Raw genomic sequence first — 21,154 nt, forward strand, 5'->3', positions numbered from 1 at the left:
GATTCGATATTGAGCGTCACCTGAACAATTGTAAGTTGGAACTGTAGGATAAAATTTGCGACGCTCCTGTAGCGGTCTCATTATTTCTTCAGATACCTTTGGTCTTACTTGACTACTACTGAAATGTTTTCACTCCGTATCCTAAAGGGGTAGGGCAGGCCTAGAAGGTTATGGTCTTTCTCAGGAGATTTGAAGTGCGAGAAGTTAAAGGGAAGGGAGCCGTGGCCTATAAAGTGATCTGCCCCGATATTCGCCTAGAGAAGGTTAATGGAAAACCAGGGAATACCATTCTCCGAACAGGCAAGTCCTTCCACCTGGCTAATGTAGAAGTTCAAGGCTAGGCAAAACCAGCCGCTGTTGAACCGAAGACATCTTCTGCTCGGTTTATTGCTGAACTGAATTGATTCTTGCACACAATGGTTAACGAAACTTGGGACCGCCGACAGAGTTAAGTCTTTTGTCCTTTGACTACAGTTCTTTTTGTTTTTGTGCCTGGTGTATGTGTTTTTTTCTTATTCCGTATAAGCGACTAAATATCCGTATTGGAATTTTCTACTTCTTATGTTGTATTATTTCTGTGCCGATGGGCGAAAACGATATGATTGCAAATCACAATTCATAACTTTTCAAGAGAATAGTTTAATGTTTTATCAATTTACATCATTGCCTCTAAAATACACTCGTTCACATATTTTATTTATAAAAATTCTTGTGTAAATTTTTCATACATCATTTATTATAATCTGGAAAAGAATTACAACTCAAAATAACCCTTTCGAATTAAGCAAAGTGTTTAATTTCAGAACATTGAAGAACGTTAGAAGTGCTTGTTGGCATGAATACATTAGATTTTTGTCGTAACAGTCTCGGAGATCGAAATAAGCATTATGTTTATGGTAAAATCTCAAGAATGCACTTTTCCAGTCGTAACACTTTCGTTCTTTTTATTGTAGGTGAGCTGCATGGTCAGATTGTGCTGCAGGTTTACCTATAGTCACCTGGCGATTTTAATCATCGATGTCGCAAGTAAAATGCTGAAAGAATTGCGATATAAGGCTAGTTACCCTCAGATGGTGTGACAGAGATAGCTGGGCGAGTATGACAGAGCAGACAGCGAAGGCGCTTTTACTATCTCTCTCCATTTGCTATGAACAACTTTATTTTAGTACTTAGCACACGGAGGTAATATACCTCTTATAGGATGAAATACCATACGTCGGTAGACGCAAAGTGAGTCTTGGCCACAGCTGGTCCGTGGTTCAACAACTCTGCACTCTAACCGGCCAACCGAGCAGAGGAGGGGTGGCCACGGCTCTATCGTGGCTCTACGCCTCTGCATACGGGAGATGGGACAGGGCTGGAGCTCACGGCTGGCCCCAACCGTCGGCTGTCCTGAGAATGCTTTTCCGTGGTTTTCCATTCTCCTGCGCTAAGGCGAATGCCAGGACAGTTCCTCATTCAGGCCATGGCCGCCAGCCCCCTCAACTTCTCCGAGCATCTTCTTCACCGTAACAATTCTCCCGGCCTGAGAGACGGGGTCGCCGTCTAAGAGGCCCACCCTCTCCTTCAGGGAAGGAATGAGAACATTTTAGTAGTAGTACCACGTTACAAAACAGACGTCAGCGAAAATATCACACTCGATACAGAGTAACACTCAGCGTAGGAGAGCCGGCAGCACTGGCTGTTTAGACCTGGTTCCCGTTCGGTGTTGTCAAGTCGTACGCAGTGACAGACAAAGCACGGAGCTAGAGCACTTCAATACTGGCTTAACGGAACGACCTCCCCTGGGAGCTAAGGAGCACTGACCTGCGGTCAGTATTCATCAACATTGGGCGATATTCACTTCCATTGGCACGAAACGAGACACTTCTCTGTACAGAGTAGAAAGCTATTAGTCTTGCACAACGAGGAACAGAAGGGCAGGAGAGAGTTACTCGAAGTCCGCATTTCTTGCGGGGTTTCAGTTGGAGTTGCCGAGTTCTAGATTCGCCGTTGTCTTAACGCAAATATATTGCTCCTTAACTGTGTGCAACCCGCTAAGTACAGAATGTGTTGCGGATTACGAGCAAACCTTCGCCTGCAATTTGGTATTAGTAGGGATTCCTCCTGTAACACGAGCAACCCGCTGGGTAGAACATTGTAGGCGCAAACCTTCGCCTGTGATTGCAACAGTTCATCCTTTCCTTCGTGAATGCCTTCATGAGCGTCATATTTGGAGCTATTTTCATGAAGTATATTAAAATTAATCAATTTTTAGTATCAAAACTCCAGCATTATCTTTATGTAAGGGCACATTTTAATTCTTCACATAAGAATGCTATTAGTCTCGTGGATTTACCATGCCACTAGTGAACAAGTTGTACAGAGAGCAAACTGTAAAAAGAACTGGTAACCACTATCAAATGCAGAAAATGTGCATACGTAGGGCATGATTTTGCGTGCTGAAAAATACGCAGTTTAACATCTAGTTTTGAAAGACAAACCTGAAGGGCGCCGAGGAGTAGGCAGGAGGAGAACAACATGCCTTAAGAATATTAAAGCCTAGATAGGCATAGAAGCACTAAAGAATGTTACCGTGTTGGCACATAGAAGAAGAGAAAGAAGTGTTTTCCGCTAGATTTTGTCGAGATATATCTAATGATCTCATTCGCCTCCACACGCCAAGTTACGCAGCGCGATATGTGACCTTCCATTCCCAAAGGTATACTTTAATTGGGCGGCCATCTTGTGATGACGTCATACGCATTATCACAGCTACCATGGTCACGTTTTGCTTATTCATTCTTCTAAAAATTGTTATCATACAAGTAATACCTTCATATTTTGAAATGGTGCATGAACAAATTTTCGTTCACTTTTCACGCGTCCACCCGCCCACCTGCAAATTCAAAAGACTCTTTCCATGATAGTCGAATTAGACACATTTCTCCTTAAAATCCTAATACGCTTTTTCTTCGCAGCTGTAACCATTATTCAGCTAATTACGATTCTAGACGCGTTAAACGAGCATTAGGATCATGTGGTCGAGGGCACTGACGCGTGCAGTGTGGAGCCGGAGATCGTTGTAAGAAACTACGCATTCGCCCATTTTCTGCGCTTCTTGGGTAAATATAGAATCATGGATATAGTTTGGGCTCATGAGATGAGAGAGGAAGTTCAGATTGGTTTTGTATCCCACAAGCAGTCGGCACAGGCCCTTTGACTCCACTCACAGGGAAGATAAGGAATTCCGATAAAACGAAAGGAAAATCAGCGAATCCACATAAGAATGGTAAGGCACATAATTGTGAGGAAATGTACGACTTTCTGTATTTCATAAATAGAAAACTTTCTTTCTTAGACCGGTTACCGTCCAGGCTTGGTTCTTCCATTGGACTCCGCGAGAGATCCAACTTCCACCGTCTTATAGGCAGTTACCTGGAGCATGAGATATTTGGTTGGCGACAGAACTGGGGAAGAGGACCAGTATTTCACCCACGCGGCCTCACCTACTATGCTGAACAGGGGTCTTGTGGAAGGTGGTAAGATTCAAAGGGATAAGCAAGGAAGAAGGAAAGAACGGCCGTGGCCTTAAGTTAGGTACCATCCCGACATTTGCCTGAAGAAGAAGTGGTGGGAGAGCACGAAAGTCCACTTCGAGAATGGCTCAGGTGGGAATCGAACGCTCCTCTTCGCGGATGACCTCCCGAGGTTGAATGAACCCCGTTCCAGCCCTCGTACCACTTTTAAAATATTTTGGCAGAGCCGGAAATCGAACCCTGGCCTCCGGGGGGGGGGTAGCAGCTAAGCAGACTAACCACTATACCACAGAGGCGGACCATAAATTATTATTATTATTATTATTATTATTATTATTATTATTATTATTATTATTATTATTAGCCAGCTCTGTGGTGTAGACGTAGTGTGCCTATATCTTATTCCAAGGCCCAGGGTTCGTTTTCCGGGCAGTTCAAGGATTTTAATCCTAGACTGAGGAGTAGAACGGGGTTCACATGATACGAAAACGAGATTATGAAGTAGAAAACATATCATGGCGTAACAGCCCCGAAGGGCCATGGCCTACAGAGCGACCGCTGCTCAGCCCGATGGACTTCAGTTTACGAGGTGTCGTGAAGTCAGCATAACGAATCCTCTAGGCTGTTATTCTTTGCTTTCTAGACCGGGGCCGCCATCTTACCGTCAGACAGCTCCTCAGTTATAATTAAGGAGGCTGAGTGGACCTCGAACCAGCCCTGAGAATCAGGTAAAAATCCCTGACGTGGCTAGAAATCGAACCCGGGTCCCTCTGAGAACGAGTCAGGCACGCTACCCCTGCATCGCGGGGTCAGCCTTAGAAAAATACGCATGTAATTGGGTGACCTTAGTCATAGAAGTGTGTGTTGAAAGAAAAAATAAGAAAATTCGCACTTTTTCATTTTAAGACAGTTTTATTGTACAGTCAAGACGGATAAACCAAAATTTGTAGTACCAGATTTTCTCAAGCTCTTAGTTACAGGAAGAAAGCGCACAGTGAGAAGGTGGCGCTATTGACCTCTTACTGGTTAACATGGTTCCAGTGATGTCGGAAAATTGATTATGTTAACTCCAGGTAGACCAAAAACATATCACAGCGTGAGGGCGGAAACATGACGGTGACAGCACGTAGATGGTACTCTCCACCCCTCATTCATTCCACTGCACCTCCCGCAATCAGTCGTCGAACAAATTCAGTTGCTTTTATATCCCTTTGAAAGTCACGTGACAGCCTTGCGCAGGTAAGTTTTAATCATTTTTTACACGTTGTTTTCTCAGTTTGTTTGTGTTACATTCTTGCATTTACAGCTTCTATTTTACTTCTCCTTCTTACAGACCATATTAAGTTCATATCAACCTGGATGCATAAACACCTATTAACTGAGGGTATAGCCTTGGCAACTTCGTTTTACATCATTTTATATTATTCTTAATATAATCTCACTTGAATTTTTACAAGGGAGTATTGGATAACCAAGGGCACACTGACGTCACATCGCAACAGAGCTCGGTGCTCAACATTTAATCCATATAGATATCATCCTACTGTGTTTGTGTTGGAATGACAAGACGGAATTTAATTCCATGCCACTATCCATCAATTTTCAATATGTTATATTGTTCTTGTCATAGTTTTATCTTTCTTGAAGGGGGCCACCATTTTCATCAGGTGTTATTGTAATACACGAGTTTTAACCTAATTAGGTGAAAAAGAGAATTTGCATATTCTCAAAACATGTACCAAATATAAATTTAATGTGAAATATAAATATTAAACAAAAATTTTAACACATAATATTGACTAGCCGGATCACGACTAAGTACAGTACAACTAAAGCAGAATATCCAATTTTCTTAACCTTCATCCGTGGCTTCGTAGATATCCCTTATTGTGCCATTACATTTACGGAGTGGGCTCTCCATAACGATGTCATGGATTGTCTGAGGTGCATCTGAACAGTTACAGTAAGGGTCCTCTGCGATCTTCCATTTATATTTCCAGAACTTACATTTGCCATGTTGGGCTTTATTCTGTTAAGTGACGTCCAGACTTTCCTGGTAATTTGAAACCAGGAGGTTGAGCAACTCGATCCAAGATTAGACCTAATCTGTCTCGGTTACAAGCTTTCCACCTGTCCCGCCATACTGCATTTACCGTTGTGGAAGTCCTGTATCATGTAACGGACTCCTCACTTCACCGGTAACTACAGTCATGAACTTCGCCACGCACATAACCTTTTTCTACTATTAATATGGACTTGCCCTCATCATGATATAAACCGCATTTTCTCTCCAACTGGAACTTACATACTTATGTGAATTTGCACACATCATACCTTGCATGAACTCTGCTCTATCCACCTTTACGATCTAGGATAAACTAACTTCCTTTTCGCCGGCTGACGTCATGTGACATCGCCTGGTTTGTCGCGCATGCTCCACTGACCTCTGGAATCTTCCAGACATATTTCTTATTATTTCCCCTCTACTCCACACTATAAATACCTGGCCTTCCTCTGTATGTATTGAGATGTACTTTGGCCTGTGTGGAGGGAGAAACATCCAACGTCAACTCCGTCCTTAGGGACATGTGCCCAGAAGTCTCCATTTTCGGGCAGTTGGTGCAATTTGGTTCATGAAGAGGTATGACAAACTGATTTCTTTACTGTAAATACCTTTAGTTTCATTGGGAGATACTTTCCTTGCAAATTCTGACTGGGAGCATGGCATTTCCAGGCCGCAATTTCACTTGTCTTTTTTGTATTTAAACTTTTCATTGACGAACCTAGTAACGACTTTCTTTCTAAATGTGCGTGTGGTGTATTGGTAACTGTGTGACTCCTACTGTACACACACTTCTACCCGTTCAGTGCTTCGCCATTTGAGTTTCTGTATGTTGTGAAACTGGTTCACTTGAAGTATATTGTGATTATTCGCCTGTAGAACTACATTACTTTGTATCAATCGAGTGATAACGGAAGTGGTTGTGACTTGCATATAGCATTTAGATTTTGCTCAGAAGATTTCTTGCTGGCATACTCGAATTTGGTAACTGTGAACATCCTCTTTTTCTTGTTGTTCTGGGTTTCTCTTTTTACAGCTATATTTATCCTTTCCTTGTTCGTCCCTTTCCATTCCTGCGCTATTCTCACTCATTTGATTTCTTTCTCTTGGATATCTTATTTTACTATAATGAATCCGTATTTTGTATATGTGTTTGGGAAAATTTCATATTTGTACAGTTCTCCTTTCATGTAAATTGTTAGAGTTTTGATTTATTATTCTAATATATGTTTTCATATTTTATCTTGGTTTCTCATCTATTTTCAGCCGTCATGTCCCTTATTTCTCCTCATATTCTCTTTGATTTTCTAATGTCATGTAGCATGGTTTCCACTGCGCTATCTATTGTTACACTGCAATGCTTATTGGAGATTTTCTTTTTACCACGGCCTCCATTCTCAATTTGGCATTTAACTCACTGCGTAATATTACTACCTACAGATTGAAACTACTCGGTGTCACCGATACTTTGTGATTTCCCTCAGCAGTATTATTATAATATATATAAATTATATGCATATAACCCCCATGACGGGTTACAATCGTGATCATACAGAACAGCATTTTCAGTTTGTTTATTTTGTGAATCATCTCATCCACATTTATAATATTCACAGCTCCGCAAAGTAAGGGATTACAACCGACAGCCAGGTTCCTTTAATATTATTAAAATTTTACTACACGCAAATATAAAAACAGCAGACAGATTTACAGATTCAATTTGTATAATTGAACGACTACTTTTTGTATAGCCTCCGTCGTTCCGGAACGAATTTTTCATTTTTAAAATTTACTTTTGTGTCCCAAACTTGTTGAAGGGATAGTACGGTTACAGTCGTAACTTTCCTATATGGAACAAAAGTCACATAAAATTGCTTTTAGAAAAAAAAATGTATTTAACTTCTATACAGGAATAAAATTCATCTACCTCCAGGCTTCTGGGTGAGGAATTCCATACCATCCTGGTTATATCTGAAAAGGTTGAGGAATATAGTATTTCTTGAACATATCCATCTTGACTATATATTTCTTATGTGAAAGGTTCACCAAAATCCTGTCCAGATAACTAGGACCTTCATGTACTTTCCTCGCCATTCCTGAATTAAAATGCTTGTAATGGCCGGGAATAAGATCCGAGGATTTTAGATAGGAAGGAGGCACGCAACAAATTCTATAAGAATAACAAGAGTTATCATTCTGCAAGTGAGCCAAATAATAGAAAATTAGAGAAAATATTTTCATAAAGGCAACGCAACTGCGAAACATCGAAATTTTCAATAAAATCAGACAAAAAGATAAATTTGTATCCTAATACAAATTTTTCCACGAAATTATGAGCGAAATTGTGTACTGATGGCATACGATCTGCAGATTTAAAATGAATAATTCGTTGTATGTAAATACATTTTAGTTTATTTAAGAGTAAAAATTGCGTTGAATATCATAACCAATAGAGATGCGTACCATATATTCCGGAAGAAATTAATCTTAAAATATCGGCGTGCTTGGGCAACTATGATATCCTAACATATCACTAGGATAGAGATCGGCCACAGTGGCATTCCTAGACTCTGTGTCTCTTCCACTGGAGCAAGAATGCCGGGCATGTGGGGAAACCTCCATGGCCGAGCAGCGTGCCTCGTACACCGATATCAGTGGCGCACTTCTTTGGAACAAACATTAACTATATAATCCTGTTTATCATGTAAACATTCTTGAAATAATATTAAATAGCGGCTGTTCTATCTGAAAGGAGACGAGAAAGTGACTGCAGTGGGATTTATAGTTCAAAGAACGGAAAGCTTGACAGTTTTCAGAAAAGAGGATGACATTTTAATGGCTGTTATCATTTAATATGCTTGTCCTGACAGTCCAGTCTGAATATTTTGTTTTGCAGCTGAAACTGTACTCAGTGAAGATATCTCCAGTATAGATAAATTCTGAAAAATTTGGCGACTAAAATCGAACTTAACCAAAAGAGAGATTATTTGCCTTTATCTGAACAATAGTCTAGCCAACTATATTCCTCAGGTTCAATGCAATGGTCGTGCACTAAAGTTCAATCCACACCCGAAATATTTAGGTATCATATTGGATCGTTCTTTGATTTATAGTGTACATCCACGTAAAACATATGCCAGACCAAAATAATATCCTGCACAAACTGTTGGGAACAGGCTGCGGTTTAACTCGGAACTACAGTACTTGCTTTAGTGTATCCAGTACCTAAATACTAAAGTCCATTAGGGCTTAATTGTGCCTATACCAAGATTACAGACACCAAGCTAAATAAAACTATGAGGATCGTATCAGAAGATATCTATTCTACTCCTCCTGAATGGTTAACAGTTCATTGAAACACCTCAGCCCCACATCTCTGAAAGCAAAAGGCACTGAATAAAGAATGGCTCAAATATTGCAACAATCCTCTCCTACTAACACATCAAGAGTGCCCATACGAATATCTTTGGCATAAATCTAAGAACCCCCCTTGGCTACTACGCAAGAGACTGGTTCAATGTAAATGTGAAATAAATGCAGTATGGCGGGACAGGTGGAAAGCTTGCAACCCACACAGATTAGGTCTAATCTTGGATTGAGTTGCTCAAGCTCCTGGTTTCAACTTACCAGGAAAGTCTGCACGTCACTTAACAGAATAAGAACCCAACATGGCAGATGTAAGTTCTGGAAATACAAATGGAAGATCGCTGAGGTCCCTTACTGTAAATGTTCAGATGCATCTCAGACAATCCATCACATCATTATGGAGAGCCCACTCCGTAAATGTAATGGCACAATAAGAGATATCCACGAAGCCACGGATGAAGTTAAGAAAATTGGATATTCTTCTTCAGTTGTACTGCACTCAGTCATTGATATGTCCTAATTTGTAAATATATAGATGTGCTACTAATTTGAACATAGGGACGATGAACTAGCTGTTAGGCCACGTTAAACAACAAAGAACAACAATTTTCACGTATTGGTACTATCTTAAGAGCACGTTCTTTTGCCATACGAGTTAAATAAATTTAATAAAAAAGAGGCAGGACAGAGGTAATAGAAGCAAGAAAATGACTATTTTATAAAAGAGGAACAAAGGAAAAATATTCAGCCTTCGTGACCATAGCAAGAACGAAGGAAATGGACGCTGGAAATGGAATGGAATTTTAGGTCTATTCGAATACAACTCTATTTCCTTGCTACTAGCTTTACTTCGCACAGACACAGATAGGTCTTATGGCGACGATGGGAGAGGAAACATCTAGGAGCATGAAGGAAGCGCCCGTAGCCTTAATTTAGGTACAGCCCCAGCATTTGCCTGGTGTGAAAATGGGAAATCTCAGAAAACCATCTTCAGGGCTAACAACAGTGGGATTCGAACCCACTATCTCCCTAACCGTAAGGCCAACTCGCCCGGTAAGAATACAACTCTAAAGTCAAACAATATTCTGTAGATTGGCGCGTTCATGATTCTCCCATCCGCTACCCAACGAACAAACTCGAGTTTACACGAACGATAACGAGCATGGCGTCGCTTAGCTATTTGTAGACAGGCTGTGGCACTGCGAACCAGCGACGAGCTACGAGGAAGATAGGCAGTCGTGACAGAAGACGAAGATCCTAAGCCTATTTCCTTCCAGTCATTCGAACGTGCCAGGAATGGAATGAGTGAAGCCTTCATATACAAGTGAGGATATGAACTCTGCAGGCTGTCGAAGCCTGACGCACTGCTTTGGGGAATGATAATTGCTGGCAGGTGAAATGACATTGGAGAGTGTTGTTGGAATGAATGTTGACGGTGAAAAACTTGTCCAGCCTCCGCTTGTCCAGCACAACTCTCACACTGGGTGACCTCGGTTTGAACCCCAGCGGTGAGAGACCGGCACACTGCTGCCTCAGCCACGGAGATTTCTAATCCTAGTGTAATACATAATATTGTTTTCCTCAAGTTTGAAGCGTAAACAAAAACGTTTGCTGAATAAAATATATTTTAAATAATGGAAGTTGTGAAAGCGTGTCCTACTTGTTCTCCAGACTTCACCCCAATTGACGCTTTTCTGAGGAAGTCATTGATGAGGTTGGTATATGAAATTCCATTATAATCTGAGAAAGAGCTCCTCAGTCGTACGCTTGTAGCTGCGAACTTTTCATAGCACATGCTTGAGGTCTTTGGATCTATACCACAGACAATGGCACGTCGTTGTAGAACATCCATTCCAACAGGAGGACGCATCTTTGAACAGTTTTTGTAAAGGATTACGATTGAAATGTAACACTTTTTTTCTCCATTTATAAAACACCTGAATTACCAATTTTTGATCCATAACTATTTAGGGGAATGTATTTTATTCGGTCCCTTCTATAAACTCTAAAAATTTAGGGGCTGATTTTGTTCCACCTGGTATATTATAAGTTTTGTGTCACACAGTCATTGATCAAATGCACATTTCACAGTTCGCGTCCTTTTCTTCATTAGTATGAGGGAAGTTTCAACTTGCAAGCGTTAAGGAACGATTAAGCTTGTAATCTTAGGGGACGGGTACTGTCGTCATCACAGTCTCAGAAAATTTCGTGTCTGAAACGTAATCACCAGAACTGTTACATGCATTTATTTCACTGGCGATGAGACGGCCAATCTCATTCTTGAGAATGTTGGTGGGCAGCCGACGGAATCTTATCCGTACCTAGTAACATTTGTCGTCGTCCTCAGGTATCCCTCTATCCTCCAGCATTCATTAGCGGTAGTTCATAAATTATTTTGAGCACTTAAACACAATAGCACCATGCAGTCTGATAGAGTTCTATGATAATAGTAACGTTGGCACTTACAACACAATAGCACCATGCAGTATTATAGAGTTCTATGATAATAGTAACGTTGGCACTTACAACACAATAGCACCATGCAGTCTGATAGAGTTCTATGATAATAGTAACGTTGGCACTTACAACACAATAGCACCATGCAGTATTATAGAGTTCTATGATAATAGTAACGTTGGCACTTACAACACAATAGCACCATGCAGTATTATAGAGTTCTATGATAATAGTAACGTTGGCACTTACAACACAATAGCACCATGCAGTCTGATAGAGTTCTATGATAATAGTAACGTTGGCACTTACAACACAATAGCACCATGCAGTATTATAGAGTTCTATGATAATAGTAACGTTGGCACTTACAACACAATAGCACCATGCAGTATTATAGAGTTCTATGATAATAGTAACGTTGGCACTTACAACACAATAGCACCATGCAGTCTGATAGAGTTCTATGATAATAGTAACGTTGGCACTTACAACACAATAGCACCATGCAGTATTATAGAGTTCTATGATAATAGTAACGTTGGCACTTACAACACAATAGCACCATGCAGTATGATAGAGTTCTATGTTAATAGTAACGTTGGCACTTACAACACAATAGCACCATGCAGTATTATAGAGTTCTATGATAATAGTAACGTTGGCACTTACAACACAATAGCACCATGCAGTATTATAGAGTTCTATGATAATAGTAACGTTGGCACTAACAACACAATAGCACCATGCAGTATTATAGAGTTCTATGATAATAGTAACGTTGGCACTTACAACACAATAGCACCATGCAGTATGATAGAGTTCTATGATAATAGTAACGTTGGCACTTACAACACAATAGCACCATGCAGTATGATAGAGTTCTATGATAATAGTAACGTTGGCACTAACAACACAATAGCACCATGCAGTATTATAGAGTTCTATGTTAATAGTAACGTTGGCACTTACAACACAATAGCACCATGCAGTATGATAGAGTTCTATGATAATAGTAACGTTGGCACTTACAACACAATAGCACCATGCAGTATGATAGAGTTCTATGATAATAGTAACGTTGGCACTTACAACACAATAGCACCATGCAGTATGATAGAGTTCTATGATAATAGTAACGTTGGCACTTACAACACAATAGCACCATGCAGTATGATAGAGTTCTATGATAATAGTAACGATGCCACTAACAACACAATAGCACTATGCAGTATGATAGAGTTCTATGATAATAGTAACGTTGGCACTTACAACACAATACCACCATGTAGTATGATAGAGTTAAATGAGAAATTTGATGGAGTTGTATGAGAATAGTAACGATGGCACTAACAACGCACTAGCACTAAGCAGTCGCGTGCTATAGATACAAATTTTGCTACGTCTCAAATATCCCGATTTTAATACAAGGTACCGGACAGTCACTATGACGTCATCGATTAAAACGTTCTTCTGCTTATCCCAGATACGATAAATAATATTAATTCTTTCTTTCTTTTTCTTTCTTTCTTTTTCTTTCTTTCTTTCTTTCTTTCTTTCTTTCTTAATCTGTTTACCCTCCAGGGTCGGTTTTTCCCCTCGGACTCAGCGACGGATCCCACCTCTACAGCCGCAAGTGCAGTGTCCTGGAGCTTCACATTCTGGGTCGGGGAATACAACTGGGGAGGACGACCAGTACCTCGTCCAGGCTATGTGAAGAGGGGCCTTGCTTGGTGATGGGAAGATTGGAATGGATAGACAAGGAAGAGGGGTGGAAGCGGCCTTAAATTAGGTACCATCCCGGCATTTGCCTGGAAGAGAAGTGGGAAACCACGGAAAATCTCTTCCAGGATGGCTGAGGTGGGAATCGAACCCACCTCTACTCATTTGACCTTCCGAGGCTGAGTGGACCCCGTTCCAGTCCTCGTACCACTTTTCAAATTTCGTGGCTGAGCCGGGAATCGAACCCGGGCCTCCGGGGGTGGCAGCTAATCACACTAATCACTATACCACAGAGGCGGACAAATAATAATAATAATAATAATAATAATAATAATAATAATAATAATAATAATAATAATAATGTATGCTCTCAGCTGCCTTGGGGAGGTATTTTAATTTTCCACCGTATGGCTGCCTGCTCGTTAGTTTTGACGTTCCGTTTTCTTTTAATCCTAATAGATGGCAGAGTAAACGAAATCTCTCTTGCGCGTCTACTGCTGAGCTTTAATGAATTTTGTCGGGTAAACACCAAACGTGTCACCAGAGATCTTATACATGCCGACATCGTATGATATGGAGAATCGATTGGGCTTTTTTCGATCGTTCAAAAATCCGACTACCACTGCCAGATTTGAACCCGCTATCTTGGGATCCGTAGGTCAACACTCTACCACTGATCCCTAGAGGTAGCTCTGTAAATTGATTATTCACTCACGTTTTGTAGAAATATGTCAGGTATAGCACACACTGTTCCTATGGTTCATACACTCCAAGCACATTTTATGATCTATAAGTGCACGTATTCCATTAATCATAAAGCAGAACATTTATAATATGAATACAGCAGCAATGTTGTACAGCAAAGTGCAAGTTTTGTAATTTTTTATTTATTGTAATATTTTGTTTGTTTAATGACTATTTGTATTCAATATTAGCGTATGTTTATTATAATTCTCTCTAGATCAGCCCATTGATTCATCAGATTATTAAATGCTATGGGCAGTTTTGCGTATAAACCTATAAACAAATAAATAAAATTCTGTTTATTCAAATTTGGTTTCAATCAGATCCCACTTTCACCAATTACGCTTTCACTTCACGGTATATGGAGTGCTATATCGAATGTAGGAGTTATTGAAACACGTGTAACATAATGGAGAGTTGTTAATTCAACAATGTTAATGTGTTTTATGTTTGATCCTTTGTATATTCATTTAGTTCGTGTACTGTGTCTCGCGTACAATTTGGAGTGTCACACGGAAATGCAGATTAAGATTGGCTTCATGACACTGCAATTACAAATGGCATCTAAACATTAAAAGGCTCAAATTATCATTTCAAATTTCTTTCAATAATCGATGATGTCATTGGTTAGTATCCATGGCTCACGACTGCTTGGTGCTAGTGTATTGTTGCTGGATCCACAAATGTAAGACTGGTGTTCGTATTCCGGTCGATCATGTGTTGAGATTTCCAGCGCAAAAATCACGTGGCGTGAGGAGGAGCATCCGGCCATTGAAACCGTATGAAACTAAAATCAGAAATAATGTCGTTCGATGTCGGCATGTATAGTATCTGTAGTGACACATTTGGTGTTTACCCTACAAAATTCAGCAATAGATGCCCAAGAGAGATTTCGTTTACTCTGCGATCTAGTAGGACTAGAGGAAAACGGAACGTCAAAACTGACGATCAGGCAGCCATATAGTGGAAAATTAAAATGCCTCCACAAGGTAGCTGAGAGCATATATTATTATTATTTCACATATCTGAAATATGATGAAAATAATGATTTTGTGACAAAATCAGTAGTAGTGTTATAGTTAATTATTGAATATATGATGGACAGTTCAGAATAGTAAGCTGTTGGGTATGCATTCCAGAAATATGCCTCAGGCTATACTTTAGTGTTACATAAAAAACCATCCTATTACCTGACTAACACGTAAGGTGTATGCATAACAATATTAGGGTTTTGACCATTTGAGCTCCATTACCTTTAGCGTATGCTTCCTGCTCCACTCCTAATTCATTTCTGCACTAAGGGTATGGAGGAGCATCACCACCTCCGGTTTCATTATTACTATCACTTTGTTCACTTTCACTTACATTATTCACTAATAAACCATCTAAGTCAGCTGTTGGTTCATCATCGTCACTATCACTGTCCACTTACTGTTCTAAAATATCCAGTTCCGTGAGTGAAGGCGAAGCAGAAGCCATGTTTACTTTCAAACAACAATATCTGTGAACTTGCATAAACATTCGAGAATAACAGAGCTTAAAAACGTTAGCACAATTCCCGCGGACTATTGTAAATAGGAAAACGTGTTCTCTTAGAGACTGCTAGATAGCTCTACAGTACCAGAACACGGCACAGTCGTCATACGAGAGCTGAAAGTACGAGATATTGTCATGTCGAGTGGAGCTCGACATCGGAGTGCAAGTCTAATATTTTAATGTCGAACCACACTCGACATAGGAGTGCAAAAGGTTAATATATTGAACCCTTTACAATCAGGATTAAAATGCATGTATTATATTGTTTTGGCGGAGAATGCTGCGTGTACACTTGACGGAAGGCAGAACCAATGTTCCCATTCTGAACAAACTGAGCATCAATACACGTATATCTTCCCGTGTCTGTGAGTTCCTAGGCCACATTTTCAGAAGAGAAGGATAGAGGTTGGAAAAGACCATTTTTCAAGGCAATGTTGTAGGGAGTAGACCACGGGGGAGGACAGCAAGTAGATCGTTAGATCAGGCGAAGAAGATCACATGCCCACCTCTTCAGATCATATTGAAGAAAGATGGAAACCGCCCTGGATGGAGGCATTTCGTCAAGATTACAACGCTGAAATGATAAAGTTATGAGGTCTCGACTCTCATCAATGAGCCAAACGAATAATGATGAATTATATGAAATTATTATTATTATTATTATTATTATTATTATTATTATTATTATTATTATTATTATTAGTATTAGTATTATCCGTTTCACCCACTTTGGTGTACGATAGATCTATCAGTGGTTAGTGAGTCGTGTTTTCCTGTCCTCCCAGTACTTTTTCATCCTTTCAGATGTTGCCTTCCTCCATTCTTCATAAATTCTGTATAGTCGTTTGGGCTTCACTCTGTCCTGAAACCTCTTCATTTTATCCTTGGTTATTTCCTTCGCGGATCCATCTACAAGCATCTCTTCTGTAACTTGGAATTCTCGTAGGTCCTTCTCAGTTTCCTTAAACCTGTTCGGCTTGGTTTTCTCATTGCGGAAATAGTCGAAGATTCTTTTAGTTATTCTTTTCGGGTCCATTCTTAGGATGGGGCCATAGAAGTCAATTCTCCTTTTCCTTATTGGGTCAGAAATCCATTCTGATTTCCTATACAGTGTTTCATTGCCGATGTGAGAAAGGTCGTTACTATCACATTTAGGGTTTATCATTTTTCTCAGTATATTCCTTTCTTTGATATCCTACTTTTCCATTGGAACATATGCAGTTATAGACAGTGTTTCTGCGACATAAAAGGCTTCAGGCTTGACTACTGTATTATAATGTCTGATCTTGGAATTCCAGTAGAGGGAAATATTTTGTTATAGGTGTCTTTCGTAAGCTTCATGGCTGTTTCTGTTTTGGTTCGTCGAGATTCCATTGCTTTCTTCTCAAGACCTTTCCAAGTGATCCATTTGACCAGTTATTTGAAATCCCTGACGATCTCTATTTTTGTTCCCTCACTTTCAAATATTTTTGAGGATTCTTTATATTGATTATTATTATTATTATTATTATTATTATTATTATTATTATTATTATTATTATTATTATTGAGCCTGCCACGCAGTCTAAGGGTAGCATGCCTGTCTTTTACCCGGAGCCCCACGTTCGATTCACGGCCAGGTCTGGGATTTTTACCTGGAGTTGAGGGCTAGTTCGAGGTCTACTCAGGCTGCGTGACTGCATTTGAGGGGCTCTTTGACGTTTAGATGGCGGCTCCGGTCTAGAAAGCCAAGAATAGTGGCTGAGAGGATTCGTCATGGTCAACACAGGACACCTCATAATCTGCAGGCCTTCGGGCTGAGGAGCGGTCGCTTGGTAGGCCATGGCCCTTCTGGGTTGTTACGCCATAGGGTTTACTTTGGTTTTGGTTTATTCTTTTTCTTGTAAATTTTGATTTCGAAGCAAATGATTTAATAATCAACAAGTGATACTTCTGTCAACTAATCTAAATAAACATGTAAGCTGCAATAGAGTCTCTTTTTAGAACAAACGCGAAAACTGCGGGATTCTCGTGCCCAGAATTCAGTCGTTGCGCCTAGAGAAACTGTTATGTGGTAACATTTCAGCTTAGAACACTGACCAGATAGGTTCAGTATTGCATGAACTGTATCAACGAATTTTCTAAGTTCTAAGTGCTGCGGGTCAGTATTTCTCCCTTCAACATTGCCACATAGCGGTATTTCGAGGCGCAACGACCACATGTAACAATTGCAGTGTTATTTTGTACCTTAGTTGTTCCTCGCACGAATTTTCAGTGCAGCTGATCTGGTCCAAACACAGGAGTTTCCTTGTTGGACAGATGGTCATGGGAAGACATCTCACTGTCTTGTTGCCTAACATTTTTTATGGTACAAGAAGCAACATCTTTGAATTTGAGTTATGGTGTTATAGAATTCATTTACATATGATTTAGACGTTCAGAAAGGAAAATAGTGTCAATTTAATGTCAATTTACTCTCGCCCCTATTTTCTTTAATCTTTAATCACTTAAGTTACTCACATTGCTTCATTTTGATTATAGCGATATAGTTTAGAACAACAAAATGGAGAAATAACTTACATTGTGCTCCGAATGCTTGTGCAAGAGTTATCTGTGGATTTCGTTATGCTGTCCATGTCACACCGTCTTATACACAGTTCGGGTGGTTTGGCCTGCAAGAACGACGCACACTTCATACTGCTTGCTTTTTGTACAATATTCTTAAAAATTCTCAACCAGCCTATTTCCATGATCGCGTCAAACTCCTCTCCACAGACCATAACAAAAATACACATTCCCGCAGCACAGTGTGTTTATCCCTTCCAGTACACAGAACAACAATCTACAGGAAATCATTCGCTCTTACGAGTGGACGTCAGAAGCATGTCCAGCAGCCCAGTTTTGAAGATGCCTGTGTCGAAATACTAGATAAACATGCATGAATCATGAAGTTTTGACCTGAAAACACGTCCTATTCGACATTATTTCCCCTTTTCCTTTCACACTTCTTCCTCTTCTTTTTCATACTAATCCTTCTCTTCACCTCTTACCTCTCGGTATATTTTGGGAATTTGTATATTTTCTAAACTTTTTCTTAAAATAATAGTATTTGTAGTACTCATTATTCATATATTTTTATGTACGACGTGTATTATATAGATGATATGATTTGTTCCTTTACGTGTGATTACTTTTATTAATGCTATTATTGTTATTATTTTTATGTTGTTTTCATATTATTGTCATCAGTAGTTATTATAAACACTGTACTAGGTTAAGTGTAAGAAAGGAAGGACATCCCTAATTTTTTCCATAACAAAATAAAACATATTATTGTTACATATGAAAAAGCATCTGCTACGTTGGGCAAGCGTTGACCTCCGGACCTGCATCTCCACCTCCCGCGTGCGCTGTTCCAACACCAAGCAATATTCCTTTGCAATTTGGGCTGTCTCCTGGTATTGATCCAGGGATATTTTTATACCTGCCATATCACCTCTCAGACTATCGTTCAGATCCTGAAAGTCCTTATTTCGGTCCATGATTAGCTGCCTCGTTGTGTCTGCTTGGCTGACCTCTTTTATCACCTTCTTAACATTTTCAGTATCTTCCCAACTCAGTGGCTCAGGATTGCTTTACACTCCTCCAATTACCAACAGCACCGCGATCACTATTGCTGCCAACACCATTTCAAAGTAATTTACGTCATATTTTTCTCCACATACCTGGTAATTAGTGCGGTTGTCACATCGGCCGACGAGCCTATCCCCATTTCGATTACGCACAATAACTCACCACTCCCGCACACGCACCTACTTCGTTTTCAGGGCACCAATCAACTGCGAAGAAGGAAAATAATCTGGGGTAAATAGCTCAGGTGGTATAGCAATGGCGTTCTGAGCCCAACTTTGCAGGTTCTATCGTGGCTCAGTCCGGTGGTATTTAATGGAGCTCAAATACGCCCGTCTGCTGTGAGACAAAATTCTGGAATATCAACGTCTTCGAAACCGTAAAAATATAGTCAGTGGAATGCAACGGTAATAATATTACTCTGAAGAAAAGTAAGCGGGTCATTCTGAAGATCAGTCCAGATCTATCTCTTGCAGTTTTTATAATATGTATTTTGAACACACTATCTGATGATCTGATTCCTTCAAAGAAATGTGTGGAAAACTGGGAGGATTTTTGAGGTGAGAACAGCCAGGATTGAGATGGACATATTCCTTCAAACATAACTTACAATGAATTTGTCGGATCAGCTTCATAGGAAACAAGAATATCTCGAAGTAGTCGTGAGCAATCAACGTCGATTTGGCTGGCCTCTTTTATTACATTCGTGACATTTTCAGTATCCAGTTTTCGATATTTTATCAGCATTCAAAATCTACTGTGTGACTATCCACATGCTGTGAAATTATCTTTGTCAGAGTTGGTCGTAATAAATCCCAATAGCTCGCTCTGGGTGCAGGTGTAAGCTCACACGGGTTTTTGAATTCGCTCTGAGCGTTCAGCAGTTCATTGCTAAAACCCTTCAAATCCGAGCATCATAATCCACTAACCGATTTTTCCCTTTCAAGCGAATTCTCCATATCTCTTTTTGAAGCTGTTGTTAAAAAATCCGGTCTACTTGTGCTCTCCGCCTCGTGGAAACGTCTTAATGTTACTGCAGTGTTTATGACGATATCTCTATAAGGATGTGTAGGTGCTTGATCGGACGTTGTAGAGCGGAATATACGTGCCAGTAGATTCTATCGTACGTTGTAGGATCCCAGTTCACCATGAGAGCATATATCAGCACTCTATATAGTTCTTCATAATGTAAATTATAATAGAAAAAGATGGTAATCATACAGGGTAATGATAATAATAAAAATGTTGTTATCTTCCAGTGCGTAAAATAAATCCTTCCTTGAGCACATTGCTTTTAACATACGGTCACGGTCACATCTTCCTCTACAAAAATGTACCAGATACCAGTGATGAGAAATTTTTTAAATCAACTAAATACAAACATCAATCGATAATAAAACTTAATTCAGAAGGACGATGGCGTGAAGGAGATATTACAGGAATCGCGTGAATGAGGTGCAAAGAACGATGGTAAGATTGGGCTCCAGCATTTCACTGCCTTCAATTCACTTCATGTATTTTGGTAAAAATATTTTTCAATATATTAACATTATTTTTACAATTTGTTTTACGTCGCACCGACACAGATAGGTGTTATAGTGACGATCGGATAGGAAAGTGCTAAGACTGAGAAGGAAGCGACCGTTGCCTTAATTAAGGTACAATCTCAGCATTTGTCTGGTATGAACATGGGAAATAACGGAAAACCATCTTCAGGGCTGCAGACAGTGGGGTTCGAATCCACTATCATCCGGTTGCAAGCTCACAGCTGAGCGCCCCTAACCGCACGGCCACCTCGCCCGGTATATCAACATTAATATAGGCGTAAGTTTAAACTCAGTCACTCAGGTGTAACCATAAAAAATTACAAATGACACCGTCCAGCCGTTCTTGAAACAAACTGTTGCAAGGAAACATCACAGGTAGACAAGCATAAGAAGAAAAACATGACCTTCGAATGGAATGTTGTATGGCTTTTAGTACCGGGAGTGCCCGAGGACATGCTCGGTTCACCAGATGCAGGTCTTTTGATTTGACTCCCGTAGGCAACCTGCGCGTCTTGATGAGGATGAAATTATGATGAAGACGACACGTACACCCAGCCCCCGTGCTGCAGCAATTAACCAATTATGGTTAACTTTCC

The 21,154-nt window shown here is 40.0% G+C and overlaps 1 protein-coding gene across 1 annotated transcript in view; it reads right to left on the bottom strand.

Annotated features, from left to right (window-relative positions):
- Nucleotides 1–21,154, bottom strand: part of LOC137501278 (neuropilin and tolloid-like protein 1) — a 511,795-nt gene that overhangs the window by 311,251 nt on the left and 179,390 nt on the right. The gene's annotated exons all lie outside the window — the stretch shown is intronic.

This window comes from Anabrus simplex, chromosome 6 (genome assembly GCF_040414725.1).
Source record: "Anabrus simplex isolate iqAnaSimp1 chromosome 6, ASM4041472v1, whole genome shotgun sequence".
NCBI lineage: Eukaryota > Metazoa > Arthropoda > Insecta > Orthoptera > Tettigoniidae > Anabrus > Anabrus simplex.